This window comes from Eubalaena glacialis, chromosome 12 (genome assembly GCF_028564815.1).
Source record: "Eubalaena glacialis isolate mEubGla1 chromosome 12, mEubGla1.1.hap2.+ XY, whole genome shotgun sequence".
NCBI lineage: Eukaryota > Metazoa > Chordata > Mammalia > Artiodactyla > Balaenidae > Eubalaena > Eubalaena glacialis.
Genome location: NC_083727.1, coordinates 56,803,988 through 56,810,141, shown reverse-complemented (window position 1 = coordinate 56,810,141; position 6,154 = coordinate 56,803,988). Strand labels below are relative to the sequence as shown.

Below are 6,154 nucleotides of genomic sequence, written 5' to 3'. Positions count from 1 at the left end.
CAATTAGCAAAAGTGGGTACAAGACTTGAACAGATACTTTATCAAAGAAGATATATAAAAGTTAGAAAAGGACATAAAATTTGTTCAACATTATTAGTGAGGAGGGAAATGCAAATGAAAACCATAATGAGAGCCACTATAACACCTTTTAGGATGGCTAAAATAAAAATTATTGATAATCTCAAGTGATAACAAAGATGTAGAACAACTGGAACTCTCAGGTATTGCCCTTGGTTATGGAAAATGCTACAGCTACTCTGAAAAGAGTATGGCAGTTTCTAATAAAGATAAACACATAGTTACCTATATGACCCAGTAATCACACTACTGTGTATTAACCTAAAGAAAGAAAAACTTATCTTCAAGCAAAAACCTGTACATGAGTATTCACATAAGTCATAATTCAAAAAAACTAGAAACAACCTTAACATTCTTCACCATGGATGAATCACAGAAGCATCATGCAAGTGAGATAAGCCAATCTCAAAAGTTCATATACTGTTTGATTCCATTTGTATGACATTTACAAGAAGATACATCTGTAATGACAAAGAGAGAGTAGGTAGCAGGATGATAAGAGTTACCTACCTACCTACTCTTTTTTTTTTTAATACAAAATGATTTATGAAAAAACCAGTAAGGCACTACTACATCATGACACTGTCACATGGGCTTTTTACATGAGCCTGGGGGGGAGGCATAAAACACAAATTGATTGTGAAGCAGAGCAATTAAGAAATAAAACAATGAAAGCAAATTTCTTTTAATGAGAACTCAGAATTAAACTTCAGAGGGACCCAACGTCATACTTCCATTTGGGGACTTGACACAAAAAATTTAGTTTGAACTGCTATTAGCAGGTGGCAGGAGCCACCTTCAAATGAATCTTCAATTTGGAAAATACTGCTTCAACACCTGTTGGGGATAAGTTGCAGATGGAATAATTTAGTATGGTTTGTAGCTATTTTGATGACCACCTCGCCTGGATGCTTTCCCACTCTGCTGGTCACCACCTCTTCCATGAGCTCTTCCCGCAAATCCTCCTCTAGATCTCCACTGTTGCTGTTGCTGATACTGTTCCTTCGACATAGCTACTTTTATTTCACATTTCCTAAGACCAACATTGCGGTATTTCTCTTCCATTATCTTCTTCACTGGTTCCTCTTCCTTAAAGGTAATAAAGCAGAATCCACACCTCTTATTGGTCTTGTTGTCCATGGGGAGCTCTATGGATTCAACCTCACCAAAACCACCAAAATACTCCCTTATTTTCTCTTCAGGTGTATCTGGAGAAAGGCCACCAACAAAAATTTTTTAACAGGTTCTTTTGTTTTCATGGCTTTGGCCCTCTTAGGATCAATCACCTTCCCATTCAATTTATGTTCTTTCTGATCCATGACCTTATCTACACTCTCCGACTCTTTAAATAGCACAAAGCCAAAACCCCTTAATCGCTCTGTGATAAGATCTAACTTCAGAGTGCAGTCTACGACTTCACCAAATTTGGAGAAGTAGTCCTTCAGATCTTTCTTTGTAGTATCCCAGCTAAGGCCTCCTATGAACATTTTCCATTCTTCTCGCTGTGCCGTCGCTGCTTCAGAGTGTAGGAGGATGGTAGTAGTTAGGAGGATGGTGTGACTTAAAAAAGAATATCACAAGGTAGTGTTTTGTGGTAATGGATCTGTTCTGTACCCAGATTGCTGTATGGTTACATGTATCTATACATGTGTTAAAATTCATAGAACTGTACACCAAAAATGTATTTTAAAAAACCTATTGCAGCCCTCAGAAAAAAATCTATAATTGTGTCAGTGGTGTCAAAGTTATAACCATAAGATGCAATTTTGAATAATATCCCCAGTTATTATATGAAAACATAATTCTGTACTAAATAAATAATACCATCTTCTGAAATATATCAGTCATAAAGCTTTGAGGACACACAAACCTAATTAAGTATGTAAACATAAACCAATAGTAATTACTACTGTTTGTGTTAATTTTTAATGTTTATGTAATCAAAATAAAGAATATTGCAAGTTTCCTCTAAAGAATTTGATTTTCCCATAAAATACTGTTGATATTCAATCTTTTTTTTTTTTGGCTGCCCCACGCGGCAAAAGGGATCTTAGTTCCCTGACCAGAGATTGAACTCTGGCCCTCCGCAGTGAAAGCCTAACCACTGGACCAAGGAATTCAATATTCAATCTTTTTAAACTTACCAGTTATTCATATGTTTCACTATGAATGTTTCTAACCTTTTACTTATCTTTTTCTTCTATGACTCATTCTTGTGTTCTGAAAGGAAGTTTATTTTTGAAAATAATTTTAAATATACTATAAGTTTTTAAATAAGTTCAACATCATAATAAAATCAGTTTGGGGACAATAAAAAATTTTTAAATAATATATTATTATAACTTCTTAGCACCCGCTTTCACTTTCCAGTGAATCTTGGTTTGGACAGCATATTATTTGTTTAAGTTAATAGTGATTTTATTTTCTTACTGTGGCACAGAACTTTAATTCCCTCCATCTAGTTAAAATTCTTTCTTCATTTGGTTGGCATCCAACTCTACTTCCTCCTGTACTTTCGTTTTTCTTTGCTCTGATCCCCTATAGATCTTTTATGTACGCCCTTGTTAATAATGATAGGTTGTTGCCTAATACTGTTTTTTTCCTATCATGTTTTTTGTTAAATAAGCCAAAATTTCTTTCAGAGCAATAAAAATGATTAACTTCTTTTATACAGAGGTATAACATGTATCTAGGATATTGTTATAGTTTACGCAATGTTTGATGGACTTATTATCCTACCATTGACTGGTGAATCATCATAGAATTAACTTTGCATCCCTTGGCATGCCATTAGTAAATTAGAAAATAGAAAGTTGATTCTGTACTTATACTCAAAATGTGTGTATCTCTTCCAAAATAGATTATGATATTTAAAAGAAACACGTGAGCTTAGAAAGTTAAGCTGCTTGAGAGCTGATAGCTGCCCTGTCCTATTATAGAGAGATTTCCTTAGATTGCTAGAATAAGTCCTTAGAGTCAGCAGACTGACTTGCTCTTGTCACACAGCGATTGAGCAAGCCCTGAGTTAGACATGTGTCAGATTACAAGGGTATTCACACAGCACCCACGTGCCTAGTTGCCTACCATAGCAAAACACCATGGGAGTTAATGAGGAGTGGGCCATTTCTTTAAAAGTGTATGAGTTTTAGTTTGATACAAACAAAGAAGAAAGTCTGGGGTTGGGAGAAAAGACTTGTGTTTTCATATATAGATAAGAAATTCCATAAACTCATAAGGTTTAAACACTCTATGAAGATAAATTAATAGCTGTGTTGCCTAAGATTTTTAGCCTTGTCCCTGGTTGTAAGTCTGTACCATCCATTAGTAAGTAGCTGACTTAGAAGTAGACTTTATTGAGGAGAGGGAGGAAGGTCTCCAGATGCTTGAGATTGTCCTTTTATATGTGCATATTTATTGAAATGCAATGTTACTTCTTTTAAGAGTTCTAAGTTCCTTGATAGCGATACTTGTATTCCATTTTTCCAGTGCCTTGCAACATTGTGTGTAGAGCAGATAATAAAATTTTATTGAGTGGATGTTAAATATATAAAGTATAATTTCCAGGAATTGAATATTAAGATAGAAAACATATTACATGCATAAATAAATTTTACCTGTTGCTCTTCATATCCAAGTATTAAGCATATCCTGAGTTATCTACTGTTCCAAGTTAGGTCTTTAAAGGTAGAGAGCTAGTTGGGATTAGGCAGAGTTTATGATGTAATAGTTTTGTGTTAAGTTAAGGGTTTTGAAAGGAGACTTGAATAGTAAGCTGTTAGGCTTGAGAAACAATCTATTTTATTGGTTTACAGTCGTATTTTCCAGGTCCAGCCATGTCCTGGAGTAAATAGTTGCTGTTGCCTGTAATCAGATTATTCAATACAAAGACATGCTTTCCTAAGCATGCCTGGTCACAGGATGGGAAAATATGTTTGGTCCCAGTATTGGTTTGGAAAGGGACAGGGGATTATGTTGGTTTCAGTTTTCATTATTATTTTTATGTTATTGCTTCTTATTCTTCTGCTCAGCACTCATTTTTTGAATCTCCATCACACCTGTATTGAATTTCTTCTACACATTCCCCTGCATCTAACCTTTCACTTATCTTTTTCTTCTATGACTCATTCTTGTGTTCTGAAAGGATTTCTTGGGCTAATCCTCTCAATCAGTAAATTTATTTTCTACAGAATTCAATCTGTTATCTGCTGTCTTTATATCATTTTTAAACTCTGTAATCATATTTGGTTTTATATTTTTATTTTTTAAATAATAGAGCAGTATTTCCTCATCTCAGATATTCTATCACTTTGTATGACAGGATCATTTAGTTAAACAGCCAAACTGTACACGTTGTGTTACGTTAAGACTATCTTCTTAAGATAATTATGTTGATAGGAAATCGCATCTGAATTTATAAGGACATAATAAATAAATTTAGGTTTTATGAAAATGTTCCGTTTTCATGTGCATTAATATTTGCATTGATATTTTTGAAATAGCAGAATTGTAAAATTAAGAGCTCTCCTTTCTAAACTTTAATTATATTATGCCTATCCAAATGAAGATTTGAAGGCAACATTTTTTTTTTCAGTGAAGATATTTATGTTTTCCCAAGTAGAAAACTGAGAAAAGGATGAACACGATGCTAAAAAATAGACCGTTTCTCTCAAATGATCTATAGGAAACAAATGATAGTAATTTGAGCTTACTTTAATATTATAAAAATAAATACTTAACAAAATATTATGCAAAGACTTTGAAATATTTTATTAAATAAGCTAATGGTGTTTTATCAAACTAATGATTAAATCTCAAATGTATTTAAAATATAGTTTTCCAATATCACTGCTTTGAATTTTTTAATGCACTCTTCTTCTTTAAGTGCTGAGGGAAAAAAATATATATGTATATATATTGCTTAATCTGGCCGCATTGCATTGCATTACACTGCTTTCTAGCTTTATTTTGTCCAGTAGAGCATTTCATTTTATAACAGGTGAAACCTGTGTCACTATTTATTTCTACCTCTGAAGTGGACTAGCTTTGTAATGCAGCATATTCATACTCTCGGGAAGAGGAACCATCTTAATTGCTCTACTTCTAGGGAAAGCAAACAAGTCCTGCTTATTGAACTTACTAAATTGTTTGTAAAAGCAGAACAAAGGTGACGATATTCTGAATCATAACATCATATTCTCAGAATTATCAGATCACATGTGCAACTTTATTCAACTAGAAATTTTCTGAAATAAAACAACAGCTAGAGTGTTTTTCTATTGTGAATCTACAACATCTGGAATCTAATTTAAAACATCACCAGGCTTGCAAAAGATCAGGGAAAGATGACTTAAAATGAGGAGAAAAAGAATCAATTGATACTGACTCAGAACTGAACATGGATATATGCATCTGAACTCCATTTAGTGGAGGTTATTCGAATACAAAGAGGGCAAGAAGAAGCTGGGGCAGAAGAAATGAAACATAACTCTTTTATCTCAGGCAAGTTTTTTTACTGTAGGTGATAAAAGGGACATCCATTGAGACGTATTGAGTATTAATTCATAAGTAAAAGTATACCAGAGGTTCCCAAGAAAGTATAAAACATGATGTCAGGCATCTGGAATCCAGATTCTGAATATTAGAATTTCCCTTACAGAAAGATTTAGAATGAGTATAGTCCCTATCTGGAACCCCAAAAGAGACAATTATGTACTTTCACATCTTCCACAATCCAAAGAATGGCCTGAGGAATAGTGGGTCAGTGATGTGCTCCAAATAGGGTTAGATATAAGACAAAAGAATGAGTTAGAACAGAAGAGGCCTACAAGGGAAGTTGTGCCAACACCAAGGCCTAAAGTAATTATCTGACTTGAGTAGAGTGTGTTAAACATTTGCAGAGATACAAAGTCCAACAAATAAAATTACTCGAGACTTCAGGAAAATATTGAACTTGTTGACTGCATTGATGCGTTTTAAGCTTAGTAGATAACATTAGCATTTTTAAACCAAAAGAGCAAATATAATTTTGATCTGACAAGAAATTGCAAATATCCATCTAATACTGAATTTTAAATTC

At 33.7% G+C, this 6,154-nt stretch overlaps 1 pseudogene; it reads right to left on the bottom strand.

Moving 5' to 3' along the window:
* Positions 1-793: 793 nt before the first annotated feature.
* LOC133102129 (heterogeneous nuclear ribonucleoprotein D0-like) lies at positions 794-1,598 on the bottom strand (annotated as a pseudogene).
* Positions 1,599-6,154: the final 4,556 nt, after the last annotated feature.